Raw genomic sequence first — 24,914 nt, forward strand, 5'->3', positions numbered from 1 at the left:
ATACAGTTTTCCTCTTGTAAGTTGCTCTTGTTAGATATTTTGGTTACAGCGATGAAAAGCTGACTAACTCTGCCTAAAGAGCTTGTGCTAGACCCTCTATTACTAGGTGTTGGCATTTCACTTGTGCTAAACAAATCTCTTGGTGAATTCTTCTTACTGAATATGTATAAAAAATCCTATGGTGATATCATGCCGTCTCGTGGGTTTAAATACCACGTTCATGTTGGTGGCATCTGAATTTAAGTCTCTCCACTCTTAAAAACTCCAGATTCACATGTTCATCTGTTTACTTGACATTCGCACTTGAGATGCCAAATAGACACTTAATGTTTCGCACTGCACGCCTCATCTACCCTGTCCTAGGGTGACCAACTGTCACAGATGGGTGAGGCTGGGAGTTTTGTGAGCCATGCAACTTTTAGTGCTGAACTCGGGAGAGTCTATGTAAAACAGGTGGTTGCTTGCTGTAAGGTGTCCTCCCCCTTCCCCTCCCCTTCCCCCTTCCCCTCCCCTTCCCCCTTCCCCCCTCCCTCTTCCCCTGCCCTTTCCCCTCCCCTCCTCCCCCCTCTTCTCTCCATATCCATCCAATTGGTATTACTTTCTTCATTTTCTTTTTCTGTTCTTGGAAGCTCTGTCCTTGCAGTTGCTTGGGCCAAAACCCCTGGAGTCCTCAACACCTCCTCTTCTCCCACATCCAATTCTTCAGTAAAGCTCTTTGGGTCTACATTCAAAATCAAGAGTTCCAAACTATTGATATTATTTAAAATTACAACCAGCAAACCATCTTCACCTACCCATTTCCCAATCTCCCTTGTCTGATTTTTTTTCTTTTTTAGGAATATCTACGACATGTTTTACCTGCTTATTATTTATTGTTTATGTTCCTTTTTTGAGGTCTGTTTTCTCCTCTGATATTTCTCAAGCATCTAGATTCCTTTGTGATACCTATTATGTGATTAAGGTGTATTTATTTCATGAATAAATCACTCACCTACAGTTCTAAGTCAGAAATGAGTTACTTTCTTCTCTCTTTATTGACCATTTATTAGTTCTCTGGTGATTATTCTAGATGTTTTATAATCCTGTGTTCTTTAATAGCTCAGGAGAGTGTTCAGAAGTTATCTTAATTCAGAGATTAATGGGCAGCCGTGGTGAGCACTGAAGCCAGGCTTTGAATCTAGGTGTGAAGGATTTCAGAATATGAATGGTCTACTTGTCATGTGGACTTGTACCTTGGCCAGCTTAATCTGACCACACAACTCTAGGACTCTACTTCAGTAAATTACAGTACCCTTACGCTGTTGCTCAAAGTTGTATGTTCTAATTAGACAAGAGACGGTATCAAGTACAAGATCTGTTTTTGTGGAGGACTGTGGTGGATAGCACCCAATTAAAATGCCATAGAGCAAACAGACGGTTTATTTGGAATAAGTTTCCTACTTAGTAAATAGTACCGCTAATGAAAAAAATCACATCTAACCATTTTCACAACAGTTTAAAACTCATCGAGCACAACAAGACAGGCAGTTAGCCATTTAGAGGGATGGCCCGAGCAGTGTGGTGGAGAGAAACTGTTTAAAAATATAAACCTTTAGAAATTTTAGTTTGTTTCTCCCCTTTTCCCATCAAGTAATTAAAGTTCTCGACTTGTTTGAAATGGCTCAGATTTAATTTCATTTTGTTAAGCACCTCTATTTCACAGCTTAGAAAAAAAGGCTATTAGCATTTGCATTAGCCATTACACCCTCCTTTATAATATGAAATTTATATGGGAAATGCTAATTGGACGTTCATCATTGTAAAGATGATTTCTGTACTTTTGCTGGTGTAATTAAGATGAAAGATGAAAATGATAAGGGGTGAAAGTTGGATTTTTTTTTTTCCTGTTTTCCACTGAGTGGAGACCGAGGAAGGCATTCTGTTCTTGGTTTGGGACAAGTGGAGGGCTTAGCGTTTCACTTTTGCTGAGGCTGTCTTTGAACTCGCCATCCTCCTGCTTCAGCCTCCTGAGCCACTGGGATTACAGGCGTGTACCACCGCACCCTGCTCATTTAATTTTTTCAACAGATGTTTGTTGATTCCCTGTCCTCAATTCCAGGCCTTACACTATTGGAATCATTTTATTCTCAAAATTTGGTTGAGAAGTATAACTCTTTTAATCCCCCAATATTTTCTTGATTGACTTGAGTCATTCTAAGTCAATGCCATTTTAATATGTAGAATTATTATTTTTTTCCAATATCACAGGCTGTAAGCACTTTCCCTTCACTTTAGAAAAGTCTTTCCTGGAAAAGGGAGTTGGGGAAACTAGTTTAGAACTTTCCTACATGGAAGAAAATTCTGTCTTATGAGACACCTCTTTGGCTGAAATCTGTGTTTTATTTGGCCCTGGATTCAGCACTGTATGTGCACCAAGAAATTAAAGAAGAGGGATGATGGAAGTTCTTCCTATTGTTTGCCTCCAGGTAGCTTTTTTAAAAGGTGCTATTCACTGACTTTGTGGGGTCGGGCCCCATTCTAAGTGCTTTACCAACATCAGTGCCCTCTCGCTGCCCTCCCCCTCCCCCTTCCTTCCTTTCCTTAATGTACATTCTCCATGCAGTAGGCAGAGACATCTCCTCCAAAACCAATCTGATCTTGTGGGCCCCTCATTCCCAGCCCATGTCACTCTTCCCGGACAATCCTGGCCCTTGGCTTGCTTTCTGACTTTATCTCCTGCTGTGCTCCTCTTCCTCCTCTGTGTCCAGCAATACCAGCTTTGAGCAAGCTGCACGTGCTCCCATCTGGTGCTTGCTGCAACTTCTCTTCCTGCAGCACAGTTTCCCCAGGTCATGGCAGCACTTTGTCCTTCCCCCCTTTCATGCCTGAGCTCAGTGTCACCTCAGAGCATCCTTCCAGAAAACCCTCATGGTAATCCTTCCTTTCACTGCTCTGAGACTTACTCTGCTTACTCTTTTCAACACATACTCTCTGACAGCCAGTGATGTGTTTATTTGTGTTAATAGTCTGTCTACTCTAATAGAATGTAAACTGCAAAGATGATGGGATTCATTTCTATTCCTAGCATCTCCTACTTGACGCATGGTGGGCTCTCAATAACCATGGCAGGCGTTATTCCCAACCAGTTTATAGAAGGGGAACCTGAGGTGGATGAAGCTTTGTGATTTGCTGCCAGGTGGTAAATCCAGGGTCCAGACTGCCTAAGAGCCGAAGCTCTTCTTCTTCCTGCTAGTTCACTTCTCATAATGCCTTCTCAAGGCCAGGGCCACGTTCTATGCTTTCTGTATCCACAGGTGTCCATTATTTGTCGAATGGGCTAATAACAATAACATACAGATACGTGTATGGGTCAGATAATCTCCTAGGCATTTTCTATGAACTGTCTCATTTAATTAGAGTACCTGGGAGATGGTGTTGTTATCACCTCCAGATTGCAGAAGGCAAAACTAAGGAGCAGAAAGAAGTGAGTAAACTAAGTCTAAAGTTAAAAATCTGAAGCCAGGAGTGGTGCTGCACGCCTGTAATCCTAGCAGCTCAGGAGGCTGAGGCAGGAGGATCGCTAGTTCAAAGCCAGTGTCAGCCAAAATGAGGTACTAAGCAACTCAGTGAGACCCTGTCTCTAAATAAAATGCAAAATCAGGCTGGGGGCATGGCACAGTGGTCAGGTTCCACTGAGTTCAATCCGCAGCACTCCCTCCCATAAAATAAATAAAAAATAACCTAAAATAAAAATCTGAATGGGAAGGCGCTAGCATTCAGTCTGGCTTGAGGTCACACATCCTGATCACTCAGCTCAGTGCTCCTGAACCTTCCTTTCATGATCCTCTAGTTCTTAGCTTAACTGTTCTCCTCCCCATGAAATTTTAATATCTAGGTATACTATATGCTTATGTACCGCATGTGTATCTTTGCCTTATATATACAATAAAGTGAGAGTTTTTTCCGTCCCTTATGATCTAGGCACCCAACCCCTTGCTGCCTACCTGCATAGCCCCAGCGGAGTCCTGTGCATAGTGGTCTAGGCTTAATTTTATGTCTGGCATTGTTGTTGGTTTATTTCTGTCTTTTCTTTGAGTCATTATAAATTCTGTGAAGGGAAGAGGCCCAGAATGGCTCAATATTACGTTCACAGAGCTGGGCACAGAGTAGGCTCCCTTAAAGATCACTGGACAGTATTGTTCACTCTGCCTCCGCCACCTGCTCGGGTGTGTCCTGAGGGCCCCTGTCTGAGCTGCAGGAACAGAGCCGGTTTCCTCTGCTTCTCAGCTCACAGGCATCAGTATGAGCCCACTGCTTCCTCCTGGATCATCTGGGGACAGCAGTGACGTGAATGCTCAGACGCTCCAGTCCTGCACAGGTTTCCTGGCAACAGAGGTGAGGTCAGGAGTTCTTGGAACACAATCGGCTTTTAAATATCCTAGAGGGCCTGAGGATGTGCTCAGGCTCCTGTTGGGAGGACATAAGTGAAATCATACCTGCCCCTCCCGTGGTGTCCCACATTTGTGTTGAAATGAAGGAAGAGGCAAAGGGTGGAAGGGAAGAAATAAATGTCTTCTTTCATCTTTGGCTGCGCTACCTCTAGGGCACGTTCAAATAAGTTTTTTCTTTTTCTTCCCAGCCATTTGGGCTTCTCCAGGCTTCTCCAATAATTGCCTGGGAGGTGTTCGCTCCTCTCTGTATGTGCTGATGTCTTCTTTTTGACTTTCCTGTTCCACTACCCATTCTCCATCCTGCTTGCTGCTGGTCAGGTGGACCTGCCTGGACCACAGCAATGGTCCTCTCACCCTCTGGCTTCTAGTTGGTTTCTGCCAATTGGGAGCGCTGGCGAGACACTGCAGGGAGCCGGTGGACAGGTTGGGTATTGGCTTCCCTTGCTCACTGCCTCTGTGCTTGGCCCCCATGGGCTGATCATTTCTTTTTTTGTTTGTTTGTTTTGTTTTGTTTTAAATATTTATTTTTTAGTTGTAGTTGGACACAATACCTTTGTTTTATTTATTTATTTTTATGTGGTGCTGAGCGTCGAACCCAGGGCCTCAGACCCACTAGGCGAGCGCTCTACCGCTGAGCCCCAACCCCAGCCCTGACTGCATCTTTTGTTTGAGTTGCGGCTGTCCTGTGCATCTCTGGATCTGGGGGCCCTCTCCATGTGATTCTGTTTGGGGACTATGGTAATTACTTCCTGCTTGATTCTTCAGACACATGGATATGCATTAATCATGATTTTTACTTACTATCTTTTATGATATTTGACATCCTGGGGCCTTGTGAACCCAGGGAGGCTGAGGGATTGCTCCTTCTAGAGTTAACCAGCTCCTAGAGGAGAGGAATGCAGAAGCATCAACACCAAGTCCACACCCCCACCCATATCCTTGATCAAGCTGTTCCAATCATGGGCAGAATTCCCCTGCCCCAGATCACCCAAAGGGAAAGGATCACAGGGCTAGGTCCACTCTTGAAGCCCAGAGTCTGCCAAATTATTCAAACCCGCTTACCTGAAATCCACCCAACTTACTTTCTCTGTCTTACCTGTTCTTTTCTGAAGGAAAACAATAAAATACACACATTCCTCCTACTCCCCCTTGCCTCCTGGCTGACCCTGCTGATTGCTCGTGGGCCCCCTGTCCCATAGTGTGATGGGCCCCTCCTCTTGGGAACTGGGAGTAATAAACTACCTTTTCAAATGCAGTTGTCTCTTGCTCTGTTGATCTCACTGTGCCGGAATAAAACCAAATCCCAGGTACCTTTTAAAATTACAAGGGGGTGGAGTCTCCTTAGTTGCCCTCCATGCTGGTTTCTGCTTTGTAATTAGTCCCTTTAGTAAATCTTCCTTTAATTATCTTGATTTGATGTGCGGGCCTCCTTCCTGCTGTGACCCTGACTGATGTACTTTGCATGTACATGACTCTCAACTTTGAGAGTCAGGGAAAGACAGAGGGAGGACAGCCAGGTCCACGCAGCTGGGGGCTATCCATGTCTTAATGTACTTGGGCTCAAATCGCTGTCCTCCTTCTACTGACCCTGGCAAATACTTCTTATCTAGTGCCATGCCTGCTATCTATCAGGTGCTCCATAAATGAATTAATATCACCTTTCTTGGTGACCTGCTCTGTGCCCACACTGTGCTTGCATATATCACAAATAACTGAGCACAGACAAATCTAACAGTTCATAATATTGTAGTGCTTGAAGGAATTTTAAAAAATAATTCAACTGTCCCTTCTTTTCTCCTAGTTAGCAAATTAATAAATTTAAAGGAAAATGGTCCAAGACTAGAGCCAAGATTAGAATTCCAAACTCCTGTTGAGTATGTTTTACACTGTTCAGTGATAGGAATTGTAACAGTGTTCCCCAAATATTGTAGAGTTGAACATATTAAGCCCTGTGTTTAATGATGCTCATGTGTTAATTCATCCACACCCAACCTTCTTACATACTTACTAGTATTAGCCTTGTTTTTCATATGAGAACCCTGAGACATAAAGAGATTAGGTGATTTATTCAAGGATAAATAGCAATTAATGGGTAGACCAGGGTTTAAATTAGGCAATCTGGCCCCAGAGCCTGTTCTTCCTGATCCAAAAACTTGCATCATGTTTTCCTATTGATTCGACTTGTCTTTCTCAAGGAGGAATGTGCCAGGACTGAAAGCATCTTTTCCCCATGCACAGGGGGCCTGACCATGCACAGGCAGATGCCAGGTCCTCAAACATTACTAACCAATTGCTTGCTTCTGAGCTTCTCAGCTGAGTTCTTGAATGCAGGTAGCAGTGGATCCTAATTTGATGGCCCTTGTTTGTTCTCTATTGTTACTTCCTCATCCTCAAGTAACCCTAACTAACTGAGCAGAAGAAGCCTGGCTGCAGAAGAGGGAGGTCCTGGTGATATGAGCATATACTGTCCCACTGCATGAGGTCTGCCTTGGGGTCACAAGTAAGCATCACTAGAAGGGGTCCTTTCTTCTTGCCAGGGAGAGAGACTGGCATTTTTTACTTGCCTCGTATTACAACATTTGTAACAATCAGGCATTTTAATTAGCATAGCAGTTTGAAGTTTTAATAGTTACTGTACTTAAGCAATTTCCCTGGCACTCCTGCGTTTTCATGACACTATAATTTGGCTCCCAAATGGAGAAATGATAAGGCAAAATCAAGAAAAAAGGTGTAGCAATATTCTGGAGGCTTCTGCACAGCCAAGGCAAGGTACTAGTGAGGTAAGACGGCTCTTTCTGCTGGCTTCCTCCAAGGAAGCCTGAGTTATTTTGCTGAGAATTACACTGTGTGTGACCGACGCACAGGATAAGAGATTCACTAGGACTTGAATTCAGGTTGGTTTGTCTTCATTTAACCAAATAAGGCATCAACGTTAGCAGTGACGTGATTGTGCAACCATATTGTATTTATGTAAGGAAAGATGGTGTCTAGTCCTAGAGCCAGGGAACTGTATGATGCCCATGTAGGAAAAGGTAGAAACCATTTTTCTTGAGCAGTGTGGGAACTGTGTTGTTTATGTGAGAAGGGATGGATTTCAGCTTTACTGGTGTAGAGGTGGAGCCATGAAGAGTTCATATGGAAAGGGCTGGTATCCAGTTCTCCTCGTCTTAATGAACTGGAAATTACATCCTAAAAGAGACTTCGAGTGGAGGATCAGCTATGTTGTGCCCAGGTTCTTGGCCCACATAACATTTTGAAATAATAAATGCCTGTTGCCTTTGCCATTTAGTTTTGGGGGCAATTTGTTATGTAGCATCAGATGCCTAATGCATCTACTTTTTAAAAAATATTTATTTTGTTATATATGATAGCAGAATGCACTTCAATTCATATTACACATATAGAGCACAATTTTTCATGTCTCTGGTTGTACACAAAGTAGAGTCACACCATTCATTTCTTCATACATGTACTTAGGGTAATGACATCCATCTCATTCCATTGTCTTTCTTATCCCATTCCCTTCCCTTCCTCTCCCCTCCCTCCCCTTTGCCCTATCTAAAGTTCCTCCATTCCTCCCATGTTCCCCCCACCATTCCCCATTATGGATCAGCATCCTTATAACAAAGAAAACATTCAGCATTTGTTTTTTTGGGATTGGATTACATCACTTAGCATACTATTCTCCAACTCCATCCATTTACCTGCAAAATGCATATACCTCTATAACAGCGGACAAAACATGCAGGCTAAAGTAATCAAATTCCAATAAAAATGTTTTTGTTTTTGCTAGCTCATGCTTTCAGAGAACCCATACAATACCCTGAACATCAATTAAGTTCCCATATTCCAGAATCAGATATTCCCTTTTCCTATTCCAAGGACTGTTCTTTGGAATAATCATTTTTTAAGAAGAATTAGCATAATTCTAAGGCATACAAGACAGATTAGCCCTCTAATTTTGGTCCACCAGTATATGTGAAGAAATAATGTATTTGATCATCTTGATCATCATGAGCCCAGATCTTTCCCTGTGTGACCACATCACTTGGAAGCCATGTCATAATCAAATGGTCCATTTGTTGATTAACTAACTGGACGGATATTTATTACACACTGAGCAAGGCAGTGGGTGTACGATGTTGAACTAAATAGGCTATGCCTTAGTTCTCATGGAGTTTAATCTTTGGTTTGCTTTTTTCAATTTAGAATCCAAATACCAGGTATTGATATGGTCTTATTAATGGTCGTGCAGGGAAACTGTGGTGAGGACAGTTCTGTAATGGAGTTGGCTTTACAGAGTGGCTGGAATACTTGAAGCCATTGATCAAAGCTTTGTTTCCTCTTTATTGCACTTACTGAACCTCTATATTGTCTTTACTTTTTAATGTGTGTTTTCTTATCTTTTTTGGCAACTTTTGTATTTCTTTAGATATGCTATTTTTAGAAAAACTTATTCATTTGAGAAATATTCATCAACCATGTACTAGGGTCTAACACTCCTTGGAAGAGGGGATTCAGCAGTAAACAGACCCACAATATCCTTCCCTTAGGAATTTGCCTTCTAGTGGATTAAGCAAACATGAATGTGGTAATTTTAAAAATTCTTTCTTTTCTCTCCACGTTTTTTTAATTGATGCATTACAGTTTTACATATGGTGGGATTTATTTATACATATTTTTACATGCGCACAATATAACAATATTATTTGGCTAATATTCCTCCCCAGCCCTTCTCCCCTCTCTCTCTCTCCACCCTGGTCCCTTTCCTCTATTCTACTGATATCTCTCTGATTTTCATGAGATTCACTCCCAGCTTTCTTTGTCTTTTTCCTCTCTAGTTTTCTCATATGAGAGAAAACATACAATCCTTTACCTTCTGAGTTTGGCTTATTTCACGTAACATAATAGTCTCAAGTTCTATGCATTTTCCTGAAAATGACATAACTTTATTTTTCTTTATGATTGAATAAAGCTCCATTGTATGTGTGTGCCACATTTTCTTTATTCACTCATCTGTTGATGGACACCTAGGCAGGTTCCATAGTTTGGCTATTGTGAATTGTGCTGCTATAAATGTGGGTATATATGTATTGCTATAGAATGCTGACTTTATTTCTTCAGAGTAAATACTGAAGAGTGTTACAGCTGGGACAAATGGAGGTTCCATTCCTAGTCTTTTGAGGATCCTCCATGCTGATTTCCATAATGGTTGTACTGATTTACAATCCCAACAGTGTGAAAGTGTTTCTTCTTATCCACATCTTCTCCAGCATTTGTTACTGTTTGTATTCTTGATGACTGCCATTCTGACTGGTGTGAAATGAAATGTCAGTGTAGTTTTTATTTGCATTTCCCTAATTTTTAATGATTTTGGATTTTTCTTATATATTTGTTGACTATTTGTATTTCTTCATTTGAGAAGTGTCTGTTTAATTAAATGGGTCATTTGTTTTTTTTTTTTTTTGCTGTTGAGTTTTTGGGTTCTTTATATATTTTAGATACTAGTCCTCTGCCAGAAGAGTAGATTATAAAGATTTTATCCCATTCTATACGTTCTTTCTTCACATTGTTTCCTTTTCTGTGCAGAAACCTTTTAATTGGATGCCATCCTTTTTTTTTTTTTTTTAACTCTTGGCATTACTTCCTGAGCTTTAGGAGTATTAATGAGAAAGTCACTGGTGAATGTGGTAATTTTGCCCAATTTTTCCCAGTTTTTCTTGTGTCAGTCAAGTTAATCTTTGGTTTGCTTATATTAAATTATATTGAGAAAATTTTGACAAAGGGACTATTTATGAAAGTGTAGAAATGTTCAGATAATCTTTCTCGACTGGAAGTGATTCTGTCCTCTAGGGGACATTTGGAAATGTCTGGAGACATATTTGATTGTCACAGTTCGGGGAGGAGATTTGCTACTGGCATCTAGTGGGTAGAGACCAGCAATGTTGCTAAATATTCTATAATTTACTGGACAGATTCCCAAAGCAATTATCTATTCAAAATATCAATAGTGCTGGAGTTGACAGATCTTTGATTTAGAGAAATTGACAAAGGATATTGCAGTTCACTGAAGCTAGCCACTGTCAATCTCTTATGATTGATAGGTCTTGAAGGGACAAGTGGAGGGAGCCATTTCCAGAACCTGGAGAGGGCTGCTTGGCAAAAGCTGGGACCTTCAGTAAGAAGATGGCAAATCTGGCAGAGGAAAAGTTTAGGGTAATGAACATCTTGCCCATAGTGTTCCTCTGCCCCTCTAATCTGTCAGTTGATTCACCAAGAGTTAAGTAAGCTTGCTGTTCATTGTTCATTCAGGGTTGACCTTGAGGGGAATAAGGGAGAGTGGATAAAAATGGAGAGCAAATTAGGAGGGGTGAATGGAAGAAGTCGAGCAGAGAGCTATACTTTTGTGCCTGAATTTGGAAAATGTTTCAGTTACCTATTTACAAATTTCTGTTTAGGAGAATGCTCCAAGGGGTCACAGCCACCTCCCTGAAGGGTTAATTTTGTACTATATGTCTCATAAGCCACTTTTTGTTTCCTTTTAAGTTCTCATTTAAAGTGCTGATGAAGGACATTTTAGACGTCAGTGTGGGTGCGAGGACAGTGAGAGTTTGGAATTTTACAGCATCTAGCAGATGGGCTGTCAGGAGGTGAGAGGATGCAGCAGAGAGAGAAGTAGAAATGAGTCACAGATATCTTGCTTCAGAACTTACCTCGGGCATGGACCTGGGTCTCCTCTTAAAATAGAGGCAAAGCCCATTAGTTTAAATCCTGTTGACCTGGGGTAGGAGAGAGGAAGGGCTACCCGGAGCTAAATTAGACAAAGCTCAAAGAACAGACTTGATTCCATCTGTGTATAGGTAGAAAAAGTGGGGCACAGAAATACTGACATTGGGTAAAAGGGCACATTTTTATATATAAATTTTTTACTTGGTGTTTTATTAGTTTAAGATTTTGTCTCTCTTCTTTAAGATTGGAATAAGTACTCTTTGCATGTGCTTACTTGCAAGCAAAATGTATGACAATTACCAGTATTTCTTTTTGTCCTAGGAATTGAATGCAGGGGTGCTCTACCACTGAGAAACATACCTAGTCCTTTTATTCTTTTATTTATTTTTATTTTGAAAAGTCTCAATAAATTGCTGAGGCTGGCCTTCAACTTGTGATCCTCTTCCCTCATCCTCCCAAGTTACTGGGGTTACAGGTGGGTACCACTGCACCCAGCCACTCATTTTTATTCATCTATTCAAAGGCAGAGATCATCCATGGACCTTTCACTATTGTATCCTCAATGAATGCAAATTATAGATAGTCAATAAGTATTTGTTGAATGAGTGGTTAAAGTATATCGGAACCTGTTTCAAAACTGGAATAACTATGCTGATCATTTATCCTCCTTTCTTTTCAATATGTGTGATTTGCTACTTTTTTGTTTATTCTGTGTCCAGGTGACTAGTCAGCTGCTCCTCCTTCCTGGGCTCATCCAGCCCTTTCTTGAGTGCCTCCTTTTCCCTCTGGGGGGATTCTCCACTGCTTTGGCTAAGGGTTATTTCTGAGATTGCCTCCTACTGTCCCCTCTCTTCAGAAGCAGAGGAGGTCAGATTCTTCTTCTGTGCATGTCCTGGAACAATCAGGGACAGGCATGTGCTCCAAGTGCTATTAAATCCAGGGTCATGGAGGAGGCAGATCTGGAGTTCACACCCAGCCGGGTGGCAGGTGTGCTGTGTGTGCCAGCTTGTGCCTGTGATGTGACATGTGTTGGGAGACCTGCAGTCAGGCTTTGCAGCATTCCTGATTCCAACTAGGTTTTCAGGCTCCGACCTTAGAGCTGCTAGTAGATTTATTTTGTGAATTCCTGAAACCCTTCCAAGAAATTTCCTTTCTTAAGTGCTTAATAATTAGTTTTCTTCCATTCACCTGCTTTACTAGTATGTGTTGGAAAAAACTTGACGATGCATGGTGTATAAGAAGGACCTTGAAAAATCTATAAAATTTTCAGTAGATGATAAGGATCACATAACTAATTTATTTTCCCTCTACAGATTTGGGAGATTGATTACTTGTGTAGAAAATAGGGAGTAGAAAATTATGTATCTTTTATGTGTGAGACATTGTATAAAACTGTGTGGTCACAGGTCAAGAAATCCAGCTCAGAAAGGCAGTAATTCCGTTTTACCGTTGGGAAAACTGAGACCCAAATATGACGACTGTGTTATCCAAGCTCTCACAGACAACAGGCATGAGAACGAGGAGTTTCAAGCCAGGAAATCTGTGCTTGCTCCTCTTCTGTATCTTTCCAGATAAATGGTCAGTTGCCTCTTGGCCCGTGCCCAGCAAGCTGGGCAGAAGGCCAGAGCTCTTTGCTTCTTGCATGTTGTGAGCTCCTGACGTAGCCGACTCTTCACCTCTTTTCTCTTCTTCTCACGTGTAGTTGTTTTCCAATCCTTTCTATGATACTCTCTGCAGTTTCTGCTGTGTGCTCTTCCACTGTTGGTGGTGGTTAGTAATTCCCATAAAAAATAAGAGACCATTTAGGATGAAAGGGACAATTTAACCCTGGTTATTAAAGGAGCTCTATGGTGGCATTCATGTGGTTCAGACTTGTTCTTGCGGGGACAGGGTACAACTGGATAGAGCAGGGTATTTTGATGCCAGTGTTTTGACACTTCATAATCATCAGCTTTGGTGCAGTTTTTTCTGCCTGAGAAAAATATTTCTGACCTTTGTCAGTAATGTTTGATGAAGGCTAATGGTAGTGTTCTTGTTTCTAGTACAAAGAATAAATTGGATTTTTAAAAAAAATATCAGTAGATGGTACCTACTTCATTACCCTAAAAACCAAACTATGAAGTTTCAGCTTTTGACAGCTGATGTGGGCCGTTTGCTATCACCAGCAATATAATCGTGCAGTATTGCACTTATTTTATTCAACAAATATTTATATAGTATCTGTTGTGTACCAGGTCATGTTCTCTGTGTGTGGTGCATTGCTGAGAGCCATAGCCAAGTCCCAATGACGCATGGCATTTTTGCCAGAACGGAGTGGTTGAGAGGTGACGCCAGCAAGCCATTGAGATGATAATGGTTATGTTAAGCTGTGTATATCAGACCCCTGCTGTCCGCCCTGGCCTGCTACTTTGGAGTTCTTGTGGGGATTCCCGGAGAGTTCCCATTGGTTGGGGAAGTGCCGGAGGAGGGATTTCCGGTTGGTTGTTACTGGAGGAGCCACGTGGCGTTCAGGGGAATTCCTGGGGAGCGTGTGTGGAGTGTGCTGGCGGAGTTCAGAAATCGTTTGCTTCTGTTTCAGTGGCTCGTGATTTGTGCCCAGCCAGACTGCGGCAGTGTGTTTATAATTATTGACTGTATATAAGCTCCTCACGAGCCTTATGGATTGAACACTATTATCCCTGTTTTACAAAGGACAAAACTAAATGGCATTATGCACCCCAGGTCACACACCTGGTAAGTAGCATAGCTATGACTCACACCCAGGTGTAGTTGAGTTGTTCTGAGCTCACAGTGTTAATATCATCTCAGGTTGTCTTTGTGATGTGCCAAGAAATGGATACAACATGGGCTCTTTATAGCCAGAGGGTTTGCTCCTTACCCTGCCCAAACGAACCAAGCTCATCATTCTTTACATCTTGATTAGATTCTCAGTTCATGCTTAGCTGCTCTTGATTGTTCGGCTGTTTTCAAAGTGAGCTGGAGTAGAAGGATGATTTGAATGAGTGATCTCAAATGCTGTCGGCATATTGCAATGCGAAACGATGTTCTAGTAAAGTTACATCACAAGACTCATAGATATCAAAATTGTTGGGAAATTGGTTAGGACCTACATGGAAAAATTGGCCACAAAGATATCTTTCTCTGGTTGGGTTGTTGATTTGGCATGGTTAGGAGGTGAGCAAGAAGTATAATCATGGTGTGGAAAGAAATATGGGAATGGGAAGAAAAGGGCAGAATCTGTCAGGTGCTGTTAGCAGAATGGCAGACGGTAACATGGTGGACTCAACAATATCTTGAGTCCAGGAGGGGTACAAAGGAGTCAATGGTGAGTTTGTCAGGACTGGAGTAGAGGTTGTGGATGTTAGGGGAAGAATGGCAAAAGATGAAGCCAAAGATATAGGGTGGCAGGGTGATAAGTAGGAGGTACATTTTAGCTTAGGGGAATTGGGAGCCACTGAAGTGTCTTAAGGGAAAGTGACATAATTAAGTATAGATTTTCAGGTTTCCCTCCAGAATTGATGTGGAGAATTTATGACTAGAGGCAGAAAATCAGTTGCTTTTTTTTCTACTTTGGTTTATTCTTTGACTGTACCTGGCTTGATGCCTTTAGGGCCCGTTGGAAAAAGATGGTAGGTCCTAATCAGCCCTGCCTTCTCCATTCCAGAATGCCCCAAGTAATATTCTTGGGAGGAATTCAGTATCTGAACAATGGTCAATTTTTATCGACGTGATAATTTTCTGCCATTATGAAGCTATGTCTATCGACCTTGGGGACTCACAGATGTGGTAAGTCAGATTTGTTTAGACCCTCCCAAATGGCAGGAGTCTGCCAGGGAAATAATGAAGGGTCATTTATCTTGCTGAGAGACTCCTTAAAGGGAATCAATAACCTCATTGGAAAGAAAAATTGCACCATTTCTATTAGGGCCCCTTTTCAGGTGAGTAATATCATTTGAGTGTTTTACCAGCCATTTATTGGATGTGTTCTCATGACAGGCTCCAACATTATGCTGGTGGACAGGAGCTTATTTCATTGAAGAAAGGTCTTATTGTTCCCATTCTTGGATGAAAATACTGAGGCTCTGTGAATTTATCTGATTTGCTCAGCAGAACACAGTAAATCATAAGGAATTTGAACCTGGGTTTATCAGACATTAAAGGTGCCATAAAATTTTTTTTTTTGTGTGTGTGTACTTTTTTTTTTTTAACAAATCTTTATCTTAGTATCTTTTTAAAAAATTGGACATAAATTGGGCATCCACCATTCACAGTTGTATTTTAATAAGATACTTTTCATATAGCTTATTTTATCAACTTTAGCATGATATAGAAGTAATAATAATTTTCATCTATTAAATATTGATTTCCTAAGGAATAGGGACCATTATTCTATGATACATGTATGCATTTCGCTCTCAGTGCCCTTAAAAGAGGCTTGCATTCTGGTTCAGCATATGAGTCATTTTCTTGTTTCAGTGGAAATAATGGTACAAAGACTATGGTTCTGGGGACATTTTAATTATTCTGCAGTCATCTTTCCATCTGCTGAGAGTATGAGTAGCCTAAGAGGATTCTGAAAAGGTTAATCATAAAAGAAAGCGTTTCTGTTCTCACATCACTGAGTCAGATCAATATACACTTTCTCTTGGCTAATTCCAAGGGCTGGTTAATTTAGTGACACTAATGGTTTCTATGACAATCCTGAAGTCGAAGTTCTCAGACCCCCTACCGAGGAAGGCAGAGATCTAGGAAATCATTTACCACTCCAAATGAGACCTGTGCAGTTCTTGGCCATTCAGTTAGGGGATTTGCATAGTAAGCCTCAGGCTGACAGACAGCAGAAATGAAGTCCGTGCTGGAGGAAGGGTCTAGAAATGGGAGGAAGCTGTGTGCTGGTTTCCATTGCTGACCAAATCTCTAGGAAATCACCCTGAGGTCCTTCTGATAAAAGACACCCAACCTCATCCTTCATGCTTTGGCCCCGTCTCCCCATACTTAAGTAGGGCACACACACACCAGTTTGGTGGAAGAGCCTTATTAATAATACTGATAATGGCTATCATTATTTAGAACAACAACCAGGATCGTTTAAAAAGGCCTGTGTTAACCCTTGGCCTCATTCTCAGCATGGATGGTTGATCTTTAGAATTTTGGTCTGGCTCTTCCTGTCAGAGGAACTAGCCGGAGAAAGATTGAAGATAGGAAGGGAGCGTCATGCCATCTCCTAATACACGAACCACATATTGCTTCTGCAGGCTTTCCACTGGGGTGATATTTTGTAAGCGATTTTATTTGACAGTCCCTTAAGCAAGTCAGTCCTAGTCCAGCAAGATAATGGATTGGATGAGGAAAGAGTCTAACATTTTAAAGAATGCAAAATGTTGCAAAAGCAGGGCAGGGGGCCATCCATTCTCATTTGCACAGATGCAGAAATGGGGACTCAGATGGAGAAGTGACTTGCCCAGGGTTTCATGGTTAGGTGAGCAAACTAGGCTTGAGACACAGTTCCAGTTCTGGTCTTTTCCATGAGGTTCTGTTGGTAGCTTGACGTTCTGGGATCTAGCCTGACACCTTGGGAAACTTCCAGTGGATATAGAAAGATGGTAAGGGCTCAGCACGGAGAAGCCCCACAGCCATCCTCCCCAGCACCTGAGTGAGCACAGTATCATGGATGACTGTGCACTGGCACCAGTTGGGATGCTGTTGAAATAATAGGTGGAGTGTCAGTGCAGCTAGGAGCTTGGGCTTCCTGACCCTGTGTGTTTCCGAGTGCAGTTGCTGCCTCTGAGTTCATAGTTCCATTTCTTTCGTCTCCTCTCTCAGCCCCCTCTGCTGCTCTCCCTTCCCCAAATCACAGAGGAGCTAGAGTGTGTAAACACTGCAGGCATCTCTCCTCAGGCATTAGCTGTTTGTTTGGGGAATTAATTTATGTTCCTCTAAAGGAGTATCGATCTGAGTTAGGTGATTAAAGGCACTCGATAAAGAACCTGCTCAATCTATTCACCTGTGTTCCACTGATTATGGAAAAGGATATATCCATCTTTTCTCATCAAATGAGTCTTCTTTTGCCTCGACCACTCTTCTGTTTTGCTGCCCTCAGGCTTTCAATTAGGCAAAGAGGCAGAATTCACAGTCTCTTAGGGAGATAGGAAAGGAGGAGCGTAGAACCTGGGAGGGAGCAGAATGGAGCATCAGCTTCACCTTTCAACCAGGTGTGTAAGCCGGGAATGCAAGCTCCAGCTCCTCCCGATTATCTCTCTCATTCAACCAACTTCTGATTCTACATCGAAAAGGTTTCTTGGATTGATTTTTTTCTTTCCTTCTTTTCTTCCGGTACTGTCCTGGATTGGGGCCTGATTGTACTCCCTGGATGACACAGGGGCCATCGTCCCTGAACTGACCTTCCTGCCTGCACCATCTTCTTATCCAACCTATCTCCCTTTGACCTTGTCCCTGGTTGTCTTTTTCTGACTCAAGTTTGAGTGGTGCTGGTGGGATCTCTTGCTCCTCTCCATTTGAAAGCTACTAGTCTCCTCACTGCCATTTGTAAAGTTCTGAACTTGTTAGTATAGTCCATAAAGCATTTCCTAGCCTGAACACAGCTTATCCAACTGATTTTGTTCTCAGCCACACACATTTATTAGGCTGTAGCCATACATATGACTTGTCGTTTATTGAAGAAATCATTTATTACCGTACTTATGCATCTATATCCACCCCCTCCCCAAACTCATTTATTCTCAAGATCCACCTCAGAAACTCCAATATAAAGCTCTTGCTGATTCTTTAAACTCAAGAAGAATTAGATTTCCTTATTTCCCCTCTCACATAGTATTTTGGGTATTTTCTTACTTAGCAGTTTTAATGTTATCTTTTTAGTACTTTTTTTTTTCTCTGAAATCTGAACTCATTAAGGACAGCAATCAATTAAGACTAAATTCATTCTAGTTTTTCCAGAACCTCCTTGAAAGTCTAATGCATATTAGACAACAGATTGGATTGTTTTTCTGTGGAAACTTATCTTCTTTCTTTTCTCCTTATAGTGGAGTATACTTGTTGGGCTCTGCTGACTTTGAGTGTGGCAGTGTGACTTCCCTAGTGATTAGAATGTGGATGGACAAAATGTAAGCAGTAGCCTTAACCTGAAGAGTGCACAGATGGCTTGTCTTATGTTCTCTGGGAGTCACTAGAAGCACTGATCAACTGGGGAATTGAAACAGTCAAAGGCTTGACTTCAGTCAACCTGAAGATCTGTGAGTGAAGAAATGAGTATAAGGTAGTTTATTACTTAGTATTATTACAGGAACAGCTAATACAGGTATTCAAGTGTTTGAACCAATGCATAGGTGAAAATGCAGAGTTAAAGAGGATGCATTGAGAGGACAAGAGAAGAAAGCTCAAAAATTGTGAGCTGAACTCCTATGCATTTGTTTGTTTATTTGTTTTGGTACTGGGATTGAACCCAGGAGCTCTTAACCCTTGAGCCATATCCCCGCACCCTTTTATAAAATATTTTATTTAGAGACAGAGTCTCACAAAGTTGCTCAGAGCTCACTAAGTTGCTCAGAGCTCAGTCAGTTTCTAAGGCTGGCTTTGAACTTGAGATCTTCCTGCCTCAACCTCCTGAGGCAAAGAGATTACAGGGGATGCCACCATGCCCAGATTCCTATGCATTTCTTCTGGGGAAAGTATGGCATGAGGGCCTCATCAGTCCTAGGAAGTTCAGGAGGAAATTATACAAAGTTATCATAAACTTTAGTGAAAGGCATTGCATTTTAGTTCTATAAGCCTGGGATGGTGGCTGGAGTTTATAAAATATAAAACTCTATGAATTAGAAATTCAGTTTCTTGCTTGAATATTTGTCATGGAACACATAATCAGAAGGTAAATCTCCTGGGAAGAAAGTCATAATGAATTCTAAATCCTAATAGAAATTACTACTGGATTGTAAACTATTTTGGATTAACCATGCTGCTGTTCCCCTTCATTAGTGTGGATAATTAAAAGTTAACTGTGTATCATTTTCTTGATTTTTATGGATATTGTGTTGCCAGTGATGGTATGATTAGGATGGCCTGTGACTAGTTATTTTCTTTAGTTAAGGCATTCAGTAATTGAATTCAGCGTTCGAGGATTGAGACTTAAGTGAGCTTATAAACTTTGTCTTCATGATCTCAAGTGCATATCGGGAAGACCTGGTGAGAATTTGTGACTGAACAAATATAGCATTTATTCTGATATCTCCCAAATCATCTAGCACCTAACATATAGTAGGACCTAAGTGTTTACATGAATAAGAAATTACTCAGAAGACGACAAATGAGAGAGGGAGAACTGGAACAGCACTTGTATGTGGGACAGCTCCTAGATTGACCTTTGTTTCTAGGAGTGAATCTGGGAAAAGAAATCAGATTTAACCAGCCATCCTTGAAGAATTCACCACATAGTGAGGTGACTCATTTATCCCAAACCATCCTGCCTTGCATTTCCTGTATCGAAGGACCCAGGGTTGCTGAACTCTGCCAGGGTAAATTCACAGATGTTAGAACTCAGGGTTAAAACATTAAGTTGGTTGCTTGTATATTAATCTTTCAAATGAGAAAAAAAAATGTCACAAGTTGTTGGTTTGATTTGGATTAATAGGGTCATGCTTGTATTTTGAGTAGAGAAAATTACATGCTTTAAGGAAGAAATTTGTTATTTGTGTATTTTTCTTGTTGGGATCTTTTTGACATTTAAGAATGGTGCTGGTGTATCATTTGACCTGTTCATCTTCTGTTCTCAACTTGGGGCTATTACATCTCCTCTAGAGTTGGCCTGCTGTTAATTGAAGGCACAAAAAAGATGTCATAGTTGCTTCTATAGTGTTTCCTCCATAGCAGTTACTCCTGGGTCCCTTTCTCCTCTGTTGGTCTACTTTGTACATCTTACCAGTTACACCGAACAATTTAGTCACTGAAAATGCCCTTGGAAACTTCAAGAAAGCTTTGCTGTGGTCTGGCGAAGATGGTGCTAGTGGTAAAATTGGATTTCTTTCATTTGAGAGCCTAGTAATATTCTATCAATATACATCTCAAAAATATAATCCTTACAGAAAATTTGAATTTCTGCTCAACAGCTGTAGAATATGCAACATCATTTGCTCAAGTGTGGGACAGAGCTGAATTCACATATGTCTTAGTAATTATCTAAAACATTGGTTATAATTCAGAGCAGACAATAATGTGACAAACAATGAGCTTCTGAATGTGGCTTGGGTAGAAACTGCTTTTTGGGTTATTGTAAATTGAGCCTGGTTCATGGTATAGATTACAATAAGATGATTTTAATAAGGCATCAAACAAAATATGTTGAATTGCAGAATTACTGAGACACAAGTAAACTTTCCATCCTTGGAGAAATTAGCAACCAGGAAAAGAATCTAGATAAACTTGGGCTGGTGGAAGGAGTCAGCTCCTTACAACTCATTACAGAATTCTTTGCTTTCTTCTTTCTTTTGAGCACATGTAGGCCCTGGACATCATTCTTCTGTCATATGCAGAAAGAACATCAGAGGGAAGTAGACAGCTTTCTCACTGGCCTCGGGTCTTGTATAATAAGAGAGCCGGAGAAATGAGCTAAAATAAATATCTGCAATTGTTACTAATGCATGAGGGCTATAAATTCTTTTAAAAGTCCTTTATTGTCATTTTTAGCATAAGTTATGGTTGGTCCAAAGTGCTTTGAAGTCTGCTTATACTAATAACTGTTCCGTAGCTCACCATTGTGTCCTTTGCATTGTCTGTCCCCCTCCTCCAAGTTTTATAAAATGGAGAATCACTCCTGCCTGGTTGGAGTAGGAGATGCACTATTTCCTTTTGACGTTAACTGGTTTAACTAGTGGTAGTGAGGTTAATGCTGTCCTTTCCTTTGAATTGCCAATTTGATACAGGACTCTGAATATAAGAACATAAAGAATATCAGAACATAAAGATGGGATTTATGTACTGTAGGTGAGTAGAATAGGTTTATTTTTGGTACCTGGAATTGAACTCAAAGGCCCTTAACCACTGAGCCACATCCCTAGTCCTTTCTTTATTTTATTTAGAGACAGGTTCTTACTAACTTGCTTAAGGCCTCACTAAGTTTCTGAAGCTGGCTTTGAACTCACAATTCTCCTGCCTCAGCTTTCCAGGCTGCTGGGATTATAGGCATGCACCACTGCACCCAGCTAGTAGAAGTGTATTATACCTGTTCTCATAGTGTGATGGTTATAGCAAGGACACTGGATCAATCCAGGTACTAACACCAGCAATGTGATCTTGGGTGAGTACATTCATTTCTGCACATTAATTGTCACATCTGTAATAGAGAATAATAGTATAAATTTTATCAGGTTGTTTTGAAGATTAAATGAGCTAATATCAATAGTCTCTGACACATGGTGAGTGCTGTGTGTTAGTGAGGATGATGGTGATGGTGAGTACCATCTAGTGAGAGTGCTCAATGTGTGTGCTTGATTATCGAGGCAAGGATGTAACCATGAGCTCCACCCACCTCCAGAACTGTTGATTACCTGCTTTATATAGTTTTGTTCATTTGTTGCATGAGATTGAAGAGCTACCGTATTCTTGAAGGCAAAGGAATGCACTAACTAAAGTGCACTCATGGATCTTTGGACTTAGTGGTAGGGACTAAGTTCTGAGTCAAATATGTTTTTTTAGCACTATCTTTAAATTAAGAAAAAATAGGATACTTAAACAGGTTTCAAATTATGAAGTCTCTCCTCAGTTTGTACTTATATTTTCCATTTTAAGGCAGTTTATAAGATGGAAATAAACCTTCATCATTAGCTCCATAAATTGTCTCAAAGCACTACTGTAGAGACTGCTGGAGATGGGATGTTCATATCTATAATAAGCATCGAAAATCTAGAGAGGAGTAAAAAGATGCCCAGGTTTGGGGGGTAATTCGTTGTTAGGACTAATTAGTCCTTGGGAAGTTGTGACCTTTAGAAGGAGATAAAGAAATGCCTTTTTTTTGGGTAGAGATAATAAATTTGCCATGTTGGTTTCAAATATAAATTTCATTATTCCAAGCACAGAGAGATAGATGTGTCAATTTGGTGGTGTTTTCATCTGAAGCCAGGTCTTGCCTCCTGTCCTAAGATGTCTTACCTTCTCCAGTGTCTTCAGGAAGCACCACTTCCTTGAGAACTAGGGTTTTTGTTGTTATTTTGTGTGATTTTTTTACATTAGAAATTTGGTCCCAGAATTCTTCTCCCCGCCTTTTTTCCATGATGAGAAGACAAATTTCTCCCTCACACATGGAAATCTTAGGTAGAAATCCCTGTCCTTCATTATCCTGCTGCACGTGGCTGAGTTGGTACAATCCTTGTTCGTAGTGTGCTTCTGGGCTGTCACGCCATCCTTCCTCTTGAACGTCATGCTGTTTAGCCACCTCTCCTCACCCTGTGGATATCAGCTGTTCTGCTTCCTTCCCTGTGACCTCAGAGGCTGCCTCAGTTTTCCTTCCAACACCTTTGACCAGTCTTTAGCTTATTTTCCCCCTAACAAAATAATACATTTGCCATTACAAAAGGACAAACAAAAGGAAGAAAAACAATTTAAAAACGTATTTGCAGTTCAGAGATAACCATTATTAATATCCATATACATCTATTGTGTATCTATTATATCTTACCAAAGTGGGATCACGCTCATCTTCTGCCTTGTCAACTCTAAATGTTTACTTGGAGCATATTGAGACTGTTTTTCTATGTGGCTAACTTTTCTCCTATATCAGGTTTGGAGTGGGATCCCATTCTAGTGGGATCTCTATCTCTGTATGACCACACCTTTATCCTCCAGCACATAGCATCATGGTTGGTCTTTTTCTCTTAGTGAAAACTTATTTTTCCTTTGTGCAGTCATCTTGCTTCTGTGTGTCATAGTTAATCTGACCCAGGAGAAAAAGGGCAGGGCTTGCTAGCTGACTTGCTAACTTGCTAGCATCCTTGGGCACAAGGTCTTGGCAGCAGCACTGGAAAACAGACCCGTCGTCCCCCTTTGCATTTCAGACACACCTCTAGTTCACACTGTGATGAGGAGGGACAGTGGTTATGGGCAGGATGCCCCTGACCGAGTTCCAGTGTTTCCACTCAGCAGACACCTCAGTTTCCTTACCTGCTTCCCACATAGTTTTTGCAAATGGTAAACGCATTGAACCTTTAGCAACCACTCGGGGAAACAGTGCAGCCATTATTTTTATTCAGATAGAGATTTAAAGTTTAACCCATTCAAAGCTGTCTACTACCCTTCCTCCTCATTATCTCATTCAGAATCCGAGTTCCTGAAACAGTTTCCAAACTGCTCCTGTCCCCACCATGTGATGCCTCTGGTTTATTCTTCACGCTATGTCCAGAGTGAGTTTTCTAAAACACAAATCTAATCAGGAGCCGCCTCTGGCTGAAACACTTCAGTGGTCTCAGGATGAAGTCTAATCTCTTTTGCTTGACTTCCCAGGCTCTTTAAAATTTGACCCATGTTTTCCTCTCCAGCCTGCCTCTCGTCATTTTCCAATTCCCTTTAAAGTTGTACTCAGCGCTGTACAAGTCCTCAAACTGACCATGCATTTTCTCTTCTCTGAGAACCTTGCACTATTCTTTCATCTGTGTGCAACATCCTTCTATTTATCCCAAGTCTAAGTCTTACATATCCTTCAGGATGCAGTAGAAGCTGCCATTCTCTCCAGGAGGGCTCCAGAACACATGCCCCCCCGCCCCCCGCCAGCCCTGCCACCTCCCAAGACTGAGTTAAGTGTGCCTCACCACCAAGGGCTCCGTAGCATCCTGTGGTTACCTCTGCACAGGGCTCTGCTTTCTATGTTATATAATATGTCTTGTATAATGACATCTTCATCTGTTTCCCCCATGGATCTGCAACCTTCTTCAGGACAAAAGAAATATCCTCGATCCTTAGTCTCTGTATAGCAGTCAGACCATGATCATTGATACGAATTAATTTCTAAGAATCATTTTTTTTCTCCCAGGGGTTGATATCAGTTTTGACATGTTGGCTTTTGATTGTTTCAGTTGTCAAGAGTGGAGTTTTTATTAACTTTGTCCCCACATTCCTATCCTACTGACCTTTTAAAATTTCTTTTGCCCCCTGTCTCTTGTCTTCGCCTTTGACTGCCTGTGCTCAGAATCTTCCCTCCATTCCACTTTCCCTGTGTTATGCTATTTAATTATTCTATAATTTTGCTTCCCGCCCTTGCCTGAGCTTAGTAAATTGCTGCACTGTCTGTTTTCCCTTGGGACTATGAGTGACTCCAAGACGGAGACATGGCTTCCTTGGTCTCCTATCTTCGAAAGAACCTTGATATAGAAGGATTTTGGTAAGCAGAAGTCAACTTAAATCCAAAGCTTTGAAGCGGGAAGTCAAAGAAACACATTTTTAGAACTGCCTTTCTTCTTGAAGCCCATTATTAATTCAGCAATCAGATCAACGAAGCTCAGAGAGATCTTTTATAAAAAAGGTGCAAGAAGAGGTTTTACCTTTAGGTACAACTAAGAAGAAACTTTTTTAAAAAAATTTAGACTTTTGCTTTAATTTTGAAAGTTGGTATGTATTCCATGTGACTTTTTATAGACTGAGAAGACAGAAACTGAACTGTGTCCAGAGCCAGGCAAGTCTCAATAGGCCATGGAAGCTTAAAACATATTTCACATACTAGATGAGGACGGTGAGGTTGGTTCCACAGGACTACTCAGT

This window comes from Marmota flaviventris, chromosome 9 (genome assembly GCF_047511675.1).
Source record: "Marmota flaviventris isolate mMarFla1 chromosome 9, mMarFla1.hap1, whole genome shotgun sequence".
NCBI lineage: Eukaryota > Metazoa > Chordata > Mammalia > Rodentia > Sciuridae > Marmota > Marmota flaviventris.